The 18,728-nt window shown below is 35.3% G+C and overlaps 1 protein-coding gene across 13 annotated transcripts in view; it reads left to right on the forward strand.

The window, feature by feature from the left end:
• Positions 1-18,728, forward strand: part of EPHA6 (EPH receptor A6) — an 811,402-nt gene that overhangs the window by 42,147 nt on the left and 750,527 nt on the right. Inside the window, exon 1 of one of the 13 annotated variants that reach the window (XM_032406365.1) lies at positions 16,041-16,057. The exons of 10 other annotated variants lie outside the window; for them this stretch is intronic. The gene's annotated coding sequence lies outside the window, so the exon portion shown is untranslated. Of the gene's footprint in view, positions 1-16,040; positions 16,058-17,450; positions 17,715-18,728 lie in introns of those variants that run through there. 2 more of the 13 variants (XM_032406362.1, XM_032406367.1) reach the window with 2 other exon arrangements.

Here is an 18,728-nt window from a genome sequence, read left to right on the forward strand (position 1 = left end):
GCAGTGTAGTTCACGTGCTGTAATACAAAGACTTAATATCTGGCTGAAAATGAAAATAAACTCCTATCTGTAATGTTGATGATGCCTCTCTGCCAATGTTGGTTCAGATGTTTTGGTGATTGCTCTCAGTGGATTACTAAGATATCTTTTGTCTTATTTCCCTATTTTTTTGCCTGCCCTAACTTTCTGACCACCATCAATGAATTCTCATAGTGAATTTCTAATCTTTATCCACAGTTAAAACTGATTATCTCATCATTTTATAAGGTCTTACTTGATTTGAGTTAACCAAGAAAAGGAAACCTAGCACATTTCTGTATAACCTTCAGAGATCATAGGTTAAGGAATTTGTTGGTGTAAAGGGTTAAGGTTCTACTTGACACACTGAATTTTGTAGCATCTGTTCTGTTTTCCTGATTCAGAACTGGCTCTGCTTTGCAGTTCCAGTTCCAACATATATTGTGAATTACAGGGATAGCTAAACTTGTTAGCTAATTCCAGGGCTAGCTAAGCTTGTGCTGTTACACAAAATAGAGTATTCCTTCTCTTAAGAAGAAACATACCCTTTTAGAACTGAGTGAACATGTCCTGCTTAAATAGGTTGATATGGGAGTATGAATTATAGTCCATGAGATGATGAAACATTTAACAGAAGATTCTTGAACTCTAGGATCATAGTCTTTAAGAAAAGAAAATTATAGGGGTGCCTGGGTTGCTCAGTCGTTAAGCGTCTGCCTTCGGCTCAGGTCATGATCCCAGGGTCCTGGGATCGAGCCCCGCATTGGGCTCCCTGCTCGGCAGGAAGCCTGCTTCTCCCTCTCCGGCTCCCCCTGCTTGTGTTCCTTCTCTCGCTGTGTCTCTCTCTGTCAAATAAATAAATAAAATCTTTAAAAAAAAAAAAAAAAAGAAAATTACATGAGAACTTCTTTTTGCTAAGTAGATTATGGTAGATTACATGAAAAATGCAATATTTATGTATTTTTAGACATCTTAGAACTGTATAGTGTCATAGGAAGCCAAAATATAATTTTACCCCAAAAGATATACAATAAAGTTATTGCAAACCATTTAAAACTTGATTTGATTGAGTAATATAGGGACAAGTATAGTAGAAGGAATCATGTTATTCATTTAGTACACATTATTGATTGCTTATTAGATAGTCACTATATCAAATGCCAGAGTTAAAAAGATGGGAAATTTTGTTGAGATATGTTTCATAATATGGGTTTTCTTGGATGTAACAAAGGTGACTTTGGAGTACTGTTAGCAATAGGAAATATATTTATTGATTCCACATGAGTGTGGAATTAAAAAAAATCATCTTTCAAATTGTTTTATGTTTACATGTATATGGGCAAACATTCTTATGTGTACATATATTTCATTAAATTTGTGTTGCAAGTCAGATTTTACTATTAGTTTTTACTATTAGTTTTTAGCTTTTCTCCCCTATTGAAATTTTACTAATGTGTATTAAAATTCCAAACAGATGAAAAATGATCATAGATTGTTATAAATTTTTAATATTTCTACTTTAATAAAAATTTGGTTCTGATTTTTTTCTAAGAATACCCAAGAAAATATATTAAAATAAAGATTTGTGAAAACTATTAGTGATCATATTAAATTTTATCTGAAAATTCAGTTCACACACTTTACTATGCTATATAATACTTAATGGTTTTAAAAGGTACTCAAGAATTTCTTGAGATGGGATAATTTGGTCATTTTTATATCCTTAAAAAATAAGGTGTATTTTAAGCCAGACTAGATTGCATTTGTTATTATTCTTAGGTCTTCTGAATTGCTTTATGCTTATGTTTCTTATAAAAATTTCCATGATTTGTAATCCGATTTAGAACATTTGAAAATATTGGTGTTCATTTTATTTTATTTATTTTTTAAAGATTTATTCATTTTTTAGAGAGACAGCATGCACAGATGGGAGGAGGGGCAGAAGGAGAGGGAGAGAGAGAGAATCTCAAGCAGACTCTATGCTGGTCATGGAGCCCAGTGAGGGGCTCAATCTCATGACCCTGAGATCATGACCTGAGCCCAAACCAAGTGTTGGACACTTAACTGACTGTGCCGCCCAGGTGTCCTGGTGACTTTAAATGATGTAACTGTAATTTTGCTTTCTGGACTACACAATACACACTAACTGCATTTCCTAGAACAATTTCGAAAAATGGAAATTTCCTAGGAGAAAAAATAGATGCTTATCAAAAGTTAGCGCTGTCTTCTTGAGCAGCCTTCAAAACTGAAGTAAATAAGACATGAAATTTAGCTTCCCAGCAGGCTTTAATTCAGAAATTGCTGACCAAATACTAATGTCCATAGCCTTCTATCATAGGATTTGTTCATTACCTTGGTCTAGTTGCTTAGATTAGGTGATTTGTTCATTACCTTGGTCTAGTTGCTTAGATTAGGTGATTTTTATTATAAAAATCAAAGGTAAGTGCTTTAAAAAGTGCCAGTTTTAAGTATTTTATTGTTCAATAGAAATGTGAATGACTCTGGCTGAGTAGTTATTCATTTCACACTGTGAGAGATTGGGCAGTAAATAGGACTCTTTATAAAATCAATTAAATTTAAAATCAAGTTTCATGATATTTATTTCTAAAATTTTAAATAAATATAAAGATGATTGTTTTGTTGGTTTTATGTTAGGAAAGACCCATATAAAATAATGTAAACTTTTACATTTTACTGTGTTAATTTTTTATAGCTGCCTATTAGAGTCCTTAAATCGGAAAACCAAGAGTGCAGGATCTCTCTAAAATCTGTCTTAAATATCATGTTCTCCTTTTCACTCTTCTCGTACTACAGCCTGCTCTGTTTCCCTTTCTCTTAAACTTCCTATTCTCTTGTCCTTAATGAGATCTGAGAAGCCTTAGCATAGTGGTTAGGTCCTTGAGCTTTAAAGCCAAGACCAGCTGGCATTAAATTCAAATGCTTGGGCCTCTTACTAGCTTTGCTTCCTGGAGTACATTTGTTTCTTTACCTCTTCAGGACTTTGCTTTCTTAACTGGTAAAGTGGAGGTAGTAATAGGAACTTGAAAAAAAAAAGTTTGAAATAAATAGCAAATAAGGTAATGCATGTAGAACATGCTTAGCTAAGTGTTTGACTCATAGGAATCATTCAACAAATGTTAGCAAAAATTATTATAATACAGGATTTTAAAATGAGACTCGTAAACTCATCTGAAATTCCAAAGCCAAGAACAATATATAGGTACCAATACTGACATATGTAAAAGTGAAGTATTAGACCATCCCCTTTGCACCTCATGGCTAAAAGATTTAAGGAACCTATTTTTCCAGCATTTGAGTTGACCAGTTTCAAGTATTGTAAGTGATTAGGTTTGGGGAGATTGGAAGGAATTGCATTTGGGGGTTACAGAGGGGATGCTTTAGTGCAGGGGACATTAAAGGGACAATCTAAAGGTTAATATATGTTCAGTATAATCTGGGGATGGGGGGTATAGGATGGTAGAAGAGACTGTGACTAGGTGGCCTGAGACAGGAGAGCAGAGGCAGAAACAGGGAAGGCCTGCACCAGAAGAGAGCTACATAAACTAGTGGGTAGGGGTCAAATGTGTGGAATATTAAGAAAAGAACTGTTCTGGAACCTTTTAGAAAGGGTGTTGCCTGGTGGTTTCTGCGTAGGATGATGATATAAGCTAGGAGCTGAGGAGGAAGTTGAAAATAATTAACTGGAAGAGACAACGTTTTCTTCGGAATTGGAATTTCCTAGCAGGACAATGTCCATAAAATGGTTGTCAAAGGTAAAGTCACTTTTGACCATTTTCTAGTCCCAGAGAGCACCAAAGCCAGATCAAGACTGAACTGAACCAGTCATGAAAAACTGTACCCTTCTCTACTTAATCACTTGGCTTGACCCCAGTGAGTCAGAAATAGCAGCCAGTGAGTGGCAGATTACGAAGGGAATCAAAACACATATTCTTTCTATGCAGCAAGCTTCCAGGCTTTAAGCAAAATCAAATTGATGGAGAAGTACAAAGTTGTATGGATTTTGAATTTGATTCTTTTCTTGAACTAAATATTTAACATTTCTGAAATACAACGTATTATGACTAAAAAGGCATGGCAAAATAATGTTACTTGCCTGAGATTTCACTGGAGCGTGGGGTGAAACTAGCTCACAGAAATGGTTTTGAAGGATGGGTGGCAGAAAATTAGAATCAAATAAAAATATACATAAAATAAATATAATGAATAAATACATAAATTAAAATAAAATATAAATAAAATTCAGTTCTTTCAATGCAATCATCTCTTAATATAAGTATGCCCCTAATTATATGTAGTTACAGGAGATACGTATCTTGGTGCCCTCTGGAAGCACAAATGCTAGTTATGAGAATGTAATTTTATGGTGTAGTATGAAAAACAGTATGAGAGGTGAGGTAAAGGTGTGAGGTGAGAGGTAAAGATTTTTTTATTGAAGTACAGTTGGCATACAATATTATATTACTTTTAGCTGTATAACATAATGGTCAGCATTTATTATACATTACAAAATGATCCCACCAATAAATGTAGCTATCATCTGTCACCATACAAAGTTATTAAAATGTTATTTGAATATATTCCCTATGCTGTACTTTACTTTCCTGTGACCTATTTATTTTATAACTGGAAGTTTGTACTTCTTAATCTTCCTCACTTATTTCACCCATTCTCCTCACACCCATCCCCTCTGGCAACCACCAGTTCTCTGTATTTATGAGTCTGTTTCTATTTTGTTTTGTTTATTTTGTTTTTTAGATTCCACATATAAGTGAAATCATACCGTGTTTTTCTTTGACTGACTTATTTCACTTAGCTTACTACACTCTCAAGGTCCATCCTTGTTTACACAAATGGCAAGATTTCATTCTTGTGGTTGAGTAGTACTGTGTGTGTATATATACCACGTCTTCTTTATCCATTCATCTATTGATGGACACCTAGGTTGCTTCCATATATCGGCTATTGTAAATATGCTACAGTGAACATAAGGGTGCATATATCTTTTCAAATTAGTGGGGTTTTTTTCCCCTTTGGGTAAATACCCCGACATGGAATTGCTGGATACTATGACAGGCCTTTTAATTTTTTGAGGAACCTCCATACTGTTTTCCACAGTGGCTATATCAATTTACATTCCCAACATAAGTGCATTTTCTCTACATTCTCACCAACATTTGTTATTTCTTGTCTTTTTGATACTAGCTATTATGACAGGAGGGAAGTGATATCTCATTTGGTTTTGATTTTCATTTCCCTGATGATTAGTGATGTTGAGCATCTTTTCATGTGTTTTTTGGCCATTTATATGTATTATTTGGAAAAATGTCTACTCAGCCTATTTTTTTAATTGACATTTGTTTTTTGGTGTTGAGTTGTATGAGTTCTTATATATTTTGGGTATTAATCTCTAGTCAGGGAATATTAACCCCTTATATCGTTTGCAAATATCTTCTCCCATTCAGTAGTCACATTTTAATTTTGTTGATGATTTTCTTCACTGTGCAAAAGTTTTTAGTTTGATATTTAATTTATTGTTTATTTTTGCTTTTGTTTCCTTTGCCTGAGGAGACAGATATAAAAAAATTTGGGGGTACCTGGGTGGCTCAGTTGAATAAGCATCTGCCTTCAGCTCGGGTCGTGATCCCAGAGTCTTGGGATTGAGCCCTGCATCCAGCTCCCTGATCAGTGGGGAGTCTGCTTCTCTCTCTCTCTCTGCCCCTCCCCCCATTCATGCTTACTCTTTCTCTGTCTCTGTCTCAAATAAATAAATGAAATCTTTAAAAAAATAAAAAATAATTTAAAAAAATTTGATAAGACTGATATCTAAGAGTTTCCTGTCTTTTTTTTGGCATTGTAGAAATATTTATTAATCAATTAATACATAGTATATTCATTATTTATAACATTATATAATGTATACTGCTATTTATTACAATAATATGCCCTCTAATGGTAGTCTATCATAGTATATTTTTATTAAAATATAAAAATAAAACATGCAGTAAGTAAACAAGTGAATAATAACAAGAGTACCAACAGTATTGTCTTTTTTTAAAAGGAATGTTATGGCTTCAGGTCTTGCATTTAGGTCTTTAAATCATTTTGAATTTATTTTTGTGCATGGTGTAAGAAAGTGGTCCAGTTTCATTCTTTTGCTTATAGCTGTTCAGTTTTCTCAGTGCCATTTATTGAGGAGACTGTCTTTTCCTCATTGTGTATTCTTGCCTTGTCATAGATTAATTGACCATGTAAGTGTGGGATTTTTTTTCTGGGCTCTCTGTCCTGTTCCTTTTATCTACCTGTCTTGTTTTGTGCCAGTACCATACCATTTTGATTAGTATAGGTTTGTAGTATAGTTCAGAATCAGAGAGCATGATACCTCCAGCTTTGCTCTTCTTTCTCAAGATTGCTTTGGCTATTTGGAGTCTTTTGTGTTCCACACAAATTTTAGAATTCTTCTAGTTTTGTGAAAAATGCCCTTGGTATTTTGATAGAGATTGCATTGAATCTGCAGATTTTGGAGGATAGTATGGACATTTTAACAATATTAATTCTTCCAACCCATAAACAGTGTATATCTTTCTACTTGTTTCTTTCTCAGTTTCTTCAGTATTTTATAGTTTTCTGAGTACAGGTCTTTTACCTACTTGATTAAATTTATTTCAAGGTATTTTATTCTTTTTGATGCAATTATGATTGGGATTGTTTTCTTAATTTCTCTCTTTTTTAAAAAGATTTTATTTATTTACTTGAGAGAGAGAGTGGGAGAGAGAGCGACACGCACAAGTGGGGGGAGGGGCAAAGGAAGAGGGAGAACCAGACTCCCTGCTGAACAGGGAGCCTGATGTGGGGCTCCATCTCAGGACCTTGTGATCATGACCTGAGCCAAAAGGCAGATGCTTAACCAACTGAGCCACAGGCACCCCTTAATTTCTCTTTCTGATAGCTCATTTTTACTGTATAGAAATGCAGCTGATTTCTGCGTATTAATTTTGTGTTCTGCAACATTACTGAATTATTTTATTAGTTTGAATGGTTTTTATTGGGGTCTCTATGGTTTTTAAAAAAGTATTATGTCATCTGCAAATAGTGACAGTTTTAATTCTTCCTTACCAATGTGGGTCCCCTTCCTTCCTTCCTCCCCTTCCTTCCCTTCCCTTCCTTCCTTTCCATTCTTTTGGTTCCTTCCTTTCCTCCTCTTCCTACTCCTTCTTCTTCTTCTTCTTCTTCTTCTTCTTCTTCTTCTTCTTCTTTCTTCTTTCTTCTTTCTTCTTTCTTCTTTCTTCTTCTTCTTCTTTTGTCTGATTGCTGATTCTGCCTGTTGAATAAATGTGGTGAGAATGGGCATCCTTGTTCTCTTCCTGATCTTAGAGGTAAAGATTTCAGCTTTTTATTACTGAGTATGATTTTAGTTGTGGGTTTGTCATATATGGCCTTTATTATGTTGAGGTATGTTCCCCTCTGTAGCCACTTTTTTGAGAGTTTTTATCACAAATGGATGCTAAATTTTGTCAAATGTTTTTCCTGCATCTGTTGTGCATCATATAATTTTATCCTTCATTTCGTTAATATGGTACATTATATTGATCCATTTGCAGATATTGAACCATCCTTGCATCTTGGAATAAATCCCACATGATCATGGTGTATGATTCAACTGTATTGTTGAACTCGGTGTGCTAATATTTTGTTGAGAATTTTTTCATTTATGTTCATCAGTGATACTGGCCTATAATTTGCTTTTTCTGTGATGTCCTTGTCTGGTTTTGGTATGAGGGGAATGCTGGCCTCAGAGAATATATTTGGAAGCATTCCTTTGTCTTCAGTTTTTTGGAATGGTTTGAGAAGGATAGGTGTTAACTCTTCTTTTAATGTTTTGTAGAATTCACCTGTGACGTTTGGTTTTTGGGGAGTTTTTTGATTACTGATTTAATTACATTACTAGTAATCAGTCTGTTTAGGTTTTCTGTTTATTCCTGGCTTATCTTGGAAGATTGTGTGTTTATAGGAATTTATCCACTTATTCTAGAGTATCCAATTTGTTGGCTTATAATTGTTCATAGTAGTCTCATAATATATTTGTATTTCTGTGATATCAGTTGTAACTTCGCTTTCATTTTTGATTTTATTTATTTGGGCTCTCTCTCTTTTTTTTTTTTTCCCTTTAAGAGTCTGGCTTAAGGTTATCAGTTTTCTTTATGTTTTTAAAAAACCAGCTCTTAGTTTCACTGATCATTTCTATTTTCTTAGTCTCTATTTCCACTGTGATCTTTATGATTTTCTTCCTTCTAACTTTGGGCTTTTTTTTGTTCTTCTGTTTCTAATTCCTTTAGGTATACATTAGATTGTTTATTTGACATTTAAGGTGGGCCTATATCACTATAAACTTCCTCTCTTAGAACTGCTTTTGTTATATCCCATCAATTTTAGAACATTGTATTTTTGTTTTCGTTTGCCTCAAGATATTTTTTATTTCCTTTTATTTCTTTGTTGACCCATTGGCTGTTTAGTAGCATGTTGTTTAGACTCCGCAACTTTGTGTTTTTCCTTTTTAAAAGTTGATTTCTAGTTTCATATTATTGTGGTCAGAAAAGAGTCTTGTGATTTCAGTTTTTTTAAATTTATTGTGAGTTGTTTTGTGGCCTAATACGTGATCTATTCTAGCAAATGTTCCATGTGCACTTGGAAAGAATATGTATTCTTCTGGTTTTGGATAGAATGTCCTGCATATATCTATTAAGTCCACATGGTCTAATGTGTTGTTTAGGCCACTGTTTCCATATTGATTTTCTGTCTGGATGATCTATGATGTAAGTGGATGTTAAAGTCTTCTACTATTATTGCATTACTGTCAATTTCTCCTTTTAAGTCTGTTAATTTATGCTTGACATATTTTGGTGTCCCTATGGTTGGGTACATATTTACAAAGATATAACTATCTTCTTGTTGGATTGACTCCTTTATGTTATGTAATGCCTTCTTCATCTCTTATTACAGTCTTTGTTTTAAAGTCTATTTCTTCTGATATAAATATTGCTACAGCAGCTTTCTTTTTGTTTTTATTTGCATGGAACATCGTTTTCTATCTCTTCACTTTCAGTCTGTATGTGTTTTTAGGTTTGAAGTGAGACTCTTATAGGCGGCATATAGATGGGTCTTGTTTTTTTATTTTTTATCCATTCAGCCAGCCTATCTCTTTTGATTGTAGTACTTAGTCCATTTACATTTAAAGTAATTATTCATAGATAGACACTTAACTGCGTTTTATTGTTTTCTGGCTGTTTTGTAGTTCTTCTCTGTTCCTTTCTTCTCTTTCTATCTTGTGATTTGATGACTTCTTTGGTGTTATATTTGGCTTCCTTTCGTTATTTTTTTGTGTATATGCTATAATAGATTTTTGCTTTGTGGTCACCATGAGTTCATATATAACACCCTATCTATATATGTATACATTTTAAGTTGATAGTCACTTAAGTTTAAACACCCTCTAAAAGCACAACATTTTTACCCTTACACAACATTTTATGTTTTTGACATCATTTTGGACATCACTTTTTTGTGTATCCCTTATGTAGTTCTTGTAGATATACTTAACTGACTGAGCCACTGAGACGCCCCTGAAGATATACTTGATTTTATTAGTTTTGTACTTCAGTTTTCATACTAGCTTTGTAAGTGGTTGATTCACTACTTTTACTGTATGTTTTCTTTTACCACTAAGATTTATTTTCTTTACTTTTGTTATGGCCATTTATTTATTTAATTGAAGTATAATTAATACACTGTGTTATATTATTTTCGGGTGTACGATATAATGATTCAACAAATTTATACATTGCCAAGTGCTTGTCAAGATAAGTGTACTCTGGATCCCCTTTATTTCATATATGTACACACACATATACATACATACCACATCTTCTATATCCATTCATTTATTGATAGACACTTGGGTTGCTTCCATATTTTGGCTATTGTAAATAATGCTGCAATATACATAGGGGTGGATATATCTTTTCAAATGATTGCTTTCATTTTTGGGAGGTAGATACCCAGTAGTAGAATTACTAGATCATATGGTAATTCTATTTTTCATTTTTTGAGAAACCTCCATTCTACTTTCCACAGTGGTTGCACCAATTTGCATTCATTCCCACCAACAGTATATGGGGTTTCCTTTTTCTCCACATCCTTGCCAATGCTTATTATCTCTTGTGATTTTAATTTTCACCATTCTTACAGGTGTGGGGTGATATCTTATTATAGTTTTGATCTGCATTTCCCTGATGATGAATGATGTGGAGCATCTTTTCATGTGTCTGTTGGCCATTTGTATGTCTTCTTTGAAAAAATATCTATTCAGGTCCTCTGCCAATTTTTTAAAGATTTATTTGAGAGAGAGAGAGCCAGAGTGTGTGTGAATTGGAGGGGTGAGGGCAGAGGGAGAGAATCTCCAAGCAGACTCCCCGTTGAGTGCAGAGCTGAGAGCTCCATCCCAGGACCCTGAGATCATGACCTGAACTGAAATCAAGAGTTGGCTGCTTAACCCACTGAGAGCCACCCAGGTACCCCTCCTCTGCCCATTTTTAATCATATTGTTTGTGGGTTTTTTTGGTGTTGAGTTGTGTAAGTTCTTTATATGTTTTGCATATTAATCCCTTATTGGATATATCATTTACAAATATCTTCTCCCATCCAGTAGGTTGCCTTTTCATTTTGTTCATAGTTTCCTTCACTGTGCAAAAACTTTTTATTTTGGTGTAGTCCCAATAGTTTAGTTTTGCTTTTATTTCTTTTGCCTGAGGAGACATACCTAGAAAAATGTTTCTACGGCTGATGTCAAAGAGATTACTGCCTATGTTTTCTTCTATGAATTTTATGGTTCCAGGTCTCACATTTAGGTCCTTAATCTATTTTGGGTTTATTTTTATGTATAGTATAAGAAAGTGGTTCTGTTTCATTCTTTTGCAGGTAGCTATCCAGTGTTTCCAGCACCATTTGTTGAAGAGACTGTTTTTTCCCCACTGTATATTCTTGCCTCGTCATAGATTAATTGATCGTATACACATGGGTTTATTTCTAGGCTCTCTGTTCCATTGATCTGTGTATCTATTCTCCCAAGTTTGATGAACATCTTTATGACCATTGCTCTGAACTCTTTATCAGGTAGATTGCTTATTTCTACTCTCTTTAGTTGTTTTTCTGAGATTTTGTCTCATTATTTGCTTTGGAACTTATTTTTCCAGTGCCTCATTTTGCCAGATTCTGTTTCTGTGTGTGAAGTGTATCAGTTTCATCTCCTGATCCTGAAAGAGTAGCTTTATATAGAAAGTGTCCTGTGGAACCCAGAAGCACAATTCGCCCTCCAGATCACCAGAGCGAGGTGCTCCAGGGGTGACCCCTATGTTGGCTCTGTGAGTCCTCTTGTTGTGGTTAGCTGCAGCTGCTCCACATGCACTGGTGAGTGGGACAGGTCCTCCTCATGTAGAGTCTCTTTGGGAAGGTGTTTGTCCAGCCTGAGGTGCCTACTGGGTGCATCAGGGTGCGTGTGCTGGTTCCAATCGTGGCTATGGTCTGGGGGTTTGGCAAGGTGGGAGCCACTTGGGTTAGCACCAGATCCAAACAAAACTGCCTACCGGGTGGGTGGTGGGTCAAGAGCCAGTGCTAGATCTGGATGAGACTGCCTCCTGGGTATAGTGGGATAGGAATTGCTTTGCGGGGAGGGTTATAGCTTTGCTGAGGTCATCCATTGTTTATGGCAGGGTGAGAGATATTTTGGAGGGGCATCTGTTGGGTGGGTGTGTTAGGAGGGACAGGTCTGCAGGAGAGCAATGGGGAGGAATGAGTGGAGCTGGCAAGGTAGATGGAGAGTGTCAGACATGGCACCTACCAGTGTTGGGCCAGCTAAGGAGAAGGAGAGTAAGAAAAATAGAGTACGCCTGCACTTCCATTTCTGGAGGAAGTTCCTACAGATCCTTGCTTCTCTGACACATGCCCTAAAATTGGTTAATAAATCTCTTTCATATATGGCCCAGGACCTTTTCAAACTGCTGCCTCTGTGCTCGGTCTTAGAGTGAGTGAGTTTGTATGTAGGCCCTTTAAGAGTGGAGTTTCAGTTTACTGTAGCCCTCTGCTTCTCCTGTAGTTAAGTCCAGCTGATTTTCAGAGCCAGATGTGATGGGGTCTTGTCTTCCCAGTGCAGATCCCCAGGGTGGAGTTGCCCAATGTAAGGCTTAAACCCCTTGCTCCCCAAGAGGGGCCTCCAGTTTATGATATGCCTCCCACTTTTGGGCTGCTGTGCTAGGGGTGTGGGTCCTGACTAGATCATATCTTTGCCCTTTCTACTCATCTCAATGTGGCTTTTCCTTTATATCTTTAGTTGTGAAAAAGCTGTTCTAGTCTTTAGGTTCATTCTGAGTTTTTCTATATGCAGTTGTAGTTTTGGTGTGTCTGTGGAAAGAGATCAGTTTCTTCCTACTCTGACATCTTGATCTTCAGCTCAGATATGGATTTTAATCTGGTGGTAACACTAATTACCTAAGTGAACTTTAGTAAGTCTTCTCATATTTCTGGGTCCTATATTCCTCATCTGTGATATGAAGTTATATATAAATAATATAAACTGACATATGGTAAGTTTCAAGTGAGAAGCAAAAATTAGCTGGGCATATTTAGAGGGAATAGAGTTCACCATGGCCTTGATCAGTTGGGAGAATTTTTTTATGCTAAGGCTATTATTATTTCTCATTTAGACTCTTAATGATAGCCTTCTGATAGTTCATTCTACTAGATCCTAGAGAAAGGTTGCTGAACAAGGTGACTCTGGTCTCTAAACTTATGAAACTTATTCTTTTCTGGGAAATAAATGATTGAATACTTAACAGTAAATAGTTACATGCTTTTCAGCTGTAAAATATGCATTAGTAAGGAGGCCCATTAAACATGACACTTCCCCATCATTACGTAAAAGAGGTCAGGAGAGCTTCCAACAAGAACTGCCATGTAAACTGAGACCAAGGGTGAGTAGGTAGTCACCAAGGTGAGATGATATTAGTTTGTGAGAAAGCCCAAAGAATTTGAGGTTTTTGAAACCATGATATAAATTCAGTAAAGCCTGGAATGCTGGATTTGAGGGATAGAATGCTAAGAAAAAAGGCTTGAGATGAATGTCAAGATCCTGTATGACATATTGGTCACTTGAGAGTTGCTCAGAATTTTTGTTGAACTTAGGGAATACTGGAGAAAATATCATCTTAAAGAGGAATATAAGAAAGGATTAAGCGAAGAAATACATACTTGCAAATTGTGTTTTGTTTTTTAAATTGACTAAATGTTTTAGCTTAGTCCCATTATTTATGATGGTATGGTAGGAACATTTCCTTATAATGTGTGACATTTTGGAGTTGGGCTGGAGCAACTAGAGTATTAATCTTCTAGATAAAACTAGAAATTCCAGTTCTTATCAACATGGGTCCAATACTATGTCAAGAGAATGTTCATCAAAGTTTAATCTTTTGGATAGGATGAATTCAAAATTGTTTCCTTGTCACTCAGTTTCATGAGTTTGGGTCAGTTTACAGAATGTTCTCAGGCACTCTATTTTTAAGAATTTTATGCGGTACAGTATATTACTTAGTTTTTGGAGTATTTTGTTCATTTCACAAACCATTTCCTAATGCAAAATGGTTTATGTTCCTCTGACCATATGGACCTCTGCTCCATTTCATATGTACTTGAGTCCCTTGCACATTTCTTGGGTTTACTAAGTACTCAATAGATAGTTGATAAAAGTGATGATGGTGAGGTGAATGAGTATATCTGGTGTTTCTCACATCAGTAGCTTACTTATCTGGGATTGGGGCCGTAGGCAAAACTATTCATTTAATAGGTTTCTCTTACAGTTGTTTTATGGAATTCCTTTGAGTACATCATCTATTTCTCCATAAACAATATGACTAGTGTATTATTGCTCTTATAATAGAGGGTATAGGAGATAATTGCCACTGACCCCAGAGCCAGATCAACCTACCTCTTCCTGATTATTGTCACTTTGGCTCCCCTGTTTAAAAGAGAAAGGACCCTTTCCCTAGTAATAATGTGAAATCTTGTAGGGGCTTCCATACTTCCTTATGTCCACAGTTTGCGCCTCTAAGACGCAAAGCGAATGTCATCAAAATTTATAACTATATCTTAGAGCATATTAGGTATGGAGATTTATTAATATTCTGTATCATTTTATGAGGTTTCAATATATCTAGTCTAATAAAAATAAATTTACTGGAAGTTTGAATTTACCTGAAAACCCAACCAAATATGGGGGCTGTATAAAATTGTCATAGCATTCTGGTCACTTCAAGATGAAAATGGCAAATCAGTAGGATTCTTATATTTAACTTCAAAGATGTTCTAGCAACTTCTATAGCTTTTAAAATGCCTTTTAATTCCATCTGATGTTCCTTTCCTTAGCCATTCTTCAATTCCAGTGGCCATAATACATCAACTTTTCTGTATCGGGAGCACCAGCTGATTTATTTTATTGTGGGTAGATGATTCTTCTTGTTCATAGGTATTTTTCCCTTATATTTGAGTGTATTCTTTCAGATTAGTTATTTACATATTATTAATTATAAGATTATATATATAACTGATATGAAAAGAATATGCTTGACTACTTCAAATATACTTTATTTTATATATATAAAATCTGTCCTATTTGGTTTCCATTGAAATATTTTTTGCTTAAATACTTGAGGCTCCTGAATCACTATGATTCCATTTCAGTAGTAATTTTTATTCTTTTCCATAACATCAGGATTTCAGGATTATTGCTGTGACTTTGCCAGTGCTTCAACTCTGCTCTAGTAATTTCTTTTGTAACAATCTGATAGAAAATCACAAAGTTATTTTATTATTAATTGCTTTTGGACCATTGGATTTATAATCAGAGGACCTTAGCTACTCCCTCTCCAATGTACTCCAATGTACTTTGTAGGTACTATTTTTTTGTTTGTGTACTCTGAGTTGTCCATTTTTATCGACATTCTGAGCCATTTACTAACTGTGGCATAATAATATTACTAACTAGTTATTCTAAATTTCTCATTTATTTATTCTCATTTTGCTAATCCATTTAATTATTCATTTTTAAAATAATCAATATTCAGGAAGATTGTGGGAGTTAAAATATATGGTTTTGGTCTTCAAGGATTTTAGATTATATGGAAGAACAGTTACACAAAGAGAAACTTACACTGTAGTAAAATAAAGTAAGATAATTACTGTTTGTGAAGTATGTACAGATTTCAAGGGCACATGAGATTAAGAGCATCTACATCTTTTGGGGATGAGTTTAGGAAGGTTCTATAAGACATCACATTTAGGCTAAGCCATAAGTGATGACTAGGAGACTTTTTCCAGGACCAAAACAGTGAGAAAATTCCAGTAAGAAAAGAATAGCATGAAATGTAGAGAGGCGAGAGGATGAGGTGAGTTTGAGCATTACCAGTATATCAGAGTAATGTAGAGCAGGGATGGGGTACTGCAGAAGAAGAAGTAGGATGGACAGATAGATGAGATCAAGCCAGGAAGTGTCTTACATGCAGTGAAAAGGATATCTTGAAAGGCAGCAGTTACTTTACTGTGTTTTCTTGAACATTTTACCTTAGAATGTTAGAGTATATTCAGTGGCAAAGAGGTTCTAGCACCAAAAAAATGAGAGAAAGACTGGGTTAAAAATAACTCAGCAATACCTTATTTCATGTCTTCTCCAATTTTCACATCATGAATCTAAAAGGAATATAGAAAGTAGTTCCACTCTATAATCATGACTCTCTTTTTAGAGGCTTTCTGTGAGCCTACAATCTAATTTAGATTCATAGCACTTCTCATAACATAGTTATATATTTATTTTATATTTTGTTTATTTTCTGTTTTTCACATTAGGTTATAATAACCCTGAAGACATGGGCTATGTTTATTTTGATTCACCTTTATACTCAGAATCTGGTAGAATGTTAAGGTATGTATTATGAAGAAATAAGTGCACATTTATAGCAAATATTTTGGGAGAATTTTCCAAGTCATAAGATGAACCAATGAGGAATTTTGAGTAAAGGATGGAAAAATCAGATTTGTATTTTAGGCAGATCCCTGAGGCTGCATTGTGGAAGTTAATTGAGAGGACAAGGGACCCCAGTCCAGTTGAGAGATGAAATAGGTAGCGAATAGAAAAACTGATAGATTTGAAGTTGATTTAGGAAGTTTAATGTGTTGGTTCTCTATTGCTGTTGTAACAAATTACCTTCAGTTTGGTAGCTTAAAAAACAAAAATTTATTCTTATCATTTTGTAAGTTAGAAATGGGACATGGATCTCTTTAGGCTAAAATCAAGGTGTCAGGGACTGGGTGGCTCAGTCAGTTAAGCGTCTGCCATCAGCTAGGATCATGATCTCAGGGTCCTGGGATGGAGTACTGCATTGGGCTCCTTGTTCAGTGGTGAGTGTGCTTCTTCTTCTACTGACATTCCCCCTGCTTGTGCACTCTCTCTCTCTGACAAATAAATAAAATCTTTAAAAAAAAAAAAAAGAAACTTATAAAATCAAGGTGTCAGTGGGACTGTGTTCCTTTCTGGAGGCTGTAGGGAAGAATCCCATTTCCTTGCCCTTTCCAGCTTCTGGAGGCTGCCCACATTCTTTGGCTCATGGTTGCCTTCCTCCATCTTCAAGTCAGCAAGGTTATATTTCTCTGTGCCTTTCTTCTGTAGTCACAACCTCCTCTGACTCTCTCTTCTACTTTTAAGAACCTTTATTGATTATTACATTGGGATAATTACATATTGGATAATCTAGGATAGTCTCTCTATCTTAAGGTCAGATTGTTCTCAATCTAATTCCATCTACAGCCTTAATTTCCCTTGCTATGTAACATAGCATATTCACACATTTCTGGGATTAGGACATGAACAACTTTGGTGGGTGGGAGGGTCATTATTCTGCTTACAATATATGGTTTGCAAAATGATAGATGAGCAGTGAGGGATGAGTCAAGGATTGGATACAGATTCCTAATTTGTGTACTTGGGCAGATGCTGGTGCCAGTAACTCAAATCAGGAAATCAGGAGGTGGTATCTGTTCATGGGAAAATAATCAAGTCAAATGTGGACTTGTTAAGTTTGAGGGGTATTGGAGGAAGTAATCAAGAAGATATGGCTACTATCTGACCAGTGAGCTGGCCCTGGGTAATCAAGGCTTCTCACCCTGTCCCCTGTCCTTGGAATGTACAGTTTTGCCCACTGTTCTTACAGTGGGAGCTGTTCCAAGGACATAGTCTAAAGAGAGTAAGATGTTGTTGAGACCATCTGAACGGTACACGTGAGTGGACCCAGTTGAGGCTTCTACAAACTTAAGATCTGGCAGGCAGGTGTGGAGGTACACTCATCTTGTGGCTGCCTAAGACAAGGCTTTTAAATATGTTCCATTGTTTATTAAAACCTGCCACCTACCAATCTGAAATGGTTTCCCTCTCTTTTTTTGGTATGTCCTTGCCTTCCACGTACAGAGGCCAGTTTGTGAACAGATAAGGGACCTCTGAACTGTGATGCATAAAAGAGACTTATGCTGGAGATACTGTTTTGAAGATTGTTAACATTGAAATAATAGTTGAAACCCTCAAACTGGTAAGTTTTTTCTGAAAAGCTTGAAGACAGAGAAAACAAGAAGTAACAGATTCCCAAAGAATGTACAATTGTGCATTATTCAGAATATGGCAGTTTTGGGTTATATGATCAAATAATGTCATTGAGGTCCTCAGAAACTATCTGCATTGACAAATCAATGGTTTTAAGTTTTGAAAACTCTTCTCATTCTTGGTTGATAAAAATAAGGGCCGCACTAAAGAGTTGTCTGAAACCAAAACAATCTGTCCAACCAATTGTGGACTCTATGCCTAAAAGTTTAGATTCTTTCCAAAATCATGCAGCATGGCCACAAATGTTATTCTTTGTCCTTATTTGAAACCATATAAAATTCAGTAATTGGGATTTGTTTTACTCACATGGAAGAATCTTTCCTGGGAAAAAAAAACAAACAAACACATGCTACTTTGTAATTAATGAGAATCTACACATAAAACCAGTTTTCTTTCCAAAAAATAAAAATTAGTCTTTCCAAATTTAGCCAATAAAAGATAGGCTATAACTATGGAGACTCTAATATGCCTTGTAAATAGTGTTTGAAATGGCTTAAAAACAAAAAATTATTCTTCTCATTTTATAAGTTAGAAATGGGACATGGATCTTTAGGCTAATGGAATGCCAAAGTTACAATAAGTTGGCAATATATGTATTTTCTTCTTTTAGAAAAAAAATTTCCTTTTTTAGAAGTAGAAAACTTCTTATTGTTTCTTCAGCACTATTCAAATTTAGGAGCTTTAAAATGGGTAGGTAAAATTGTGAATTCCTTACATGGAAATAGACCTAGAGGATTAAAAAGCGAAACAGGGTTACTCCTTTCCAGTAATTTAGTACTTTCCTAGAAATCTTTGATCTATAATTTAGTCTCTTGAATGTGTTTACGTTCAAAGAAAGAGATTCCCTGGGGAGACAAATCATCAGTGAATAAATCATCCTTATTTATAGATTAGTCTCCTGTATGTCTGATTAGCAGGAATCAGTCTCCTAAAATATGATCAT

This window comes from Phoca vitulina, unplaced genomic scaffold, assembly GCF_004348235.1.
Source record: "Phoca vitulina isolate PV1807 unplaced genomic scaffold, GSC_HSeal_1.0 scaffold8, whole genome shotgun sequence".
Lineage (NCBI taxonomy): Eukaryota > Metazoa > Chordata > Mammalia > Carnivora > Phocidae > Phoca > Phoca vitulina.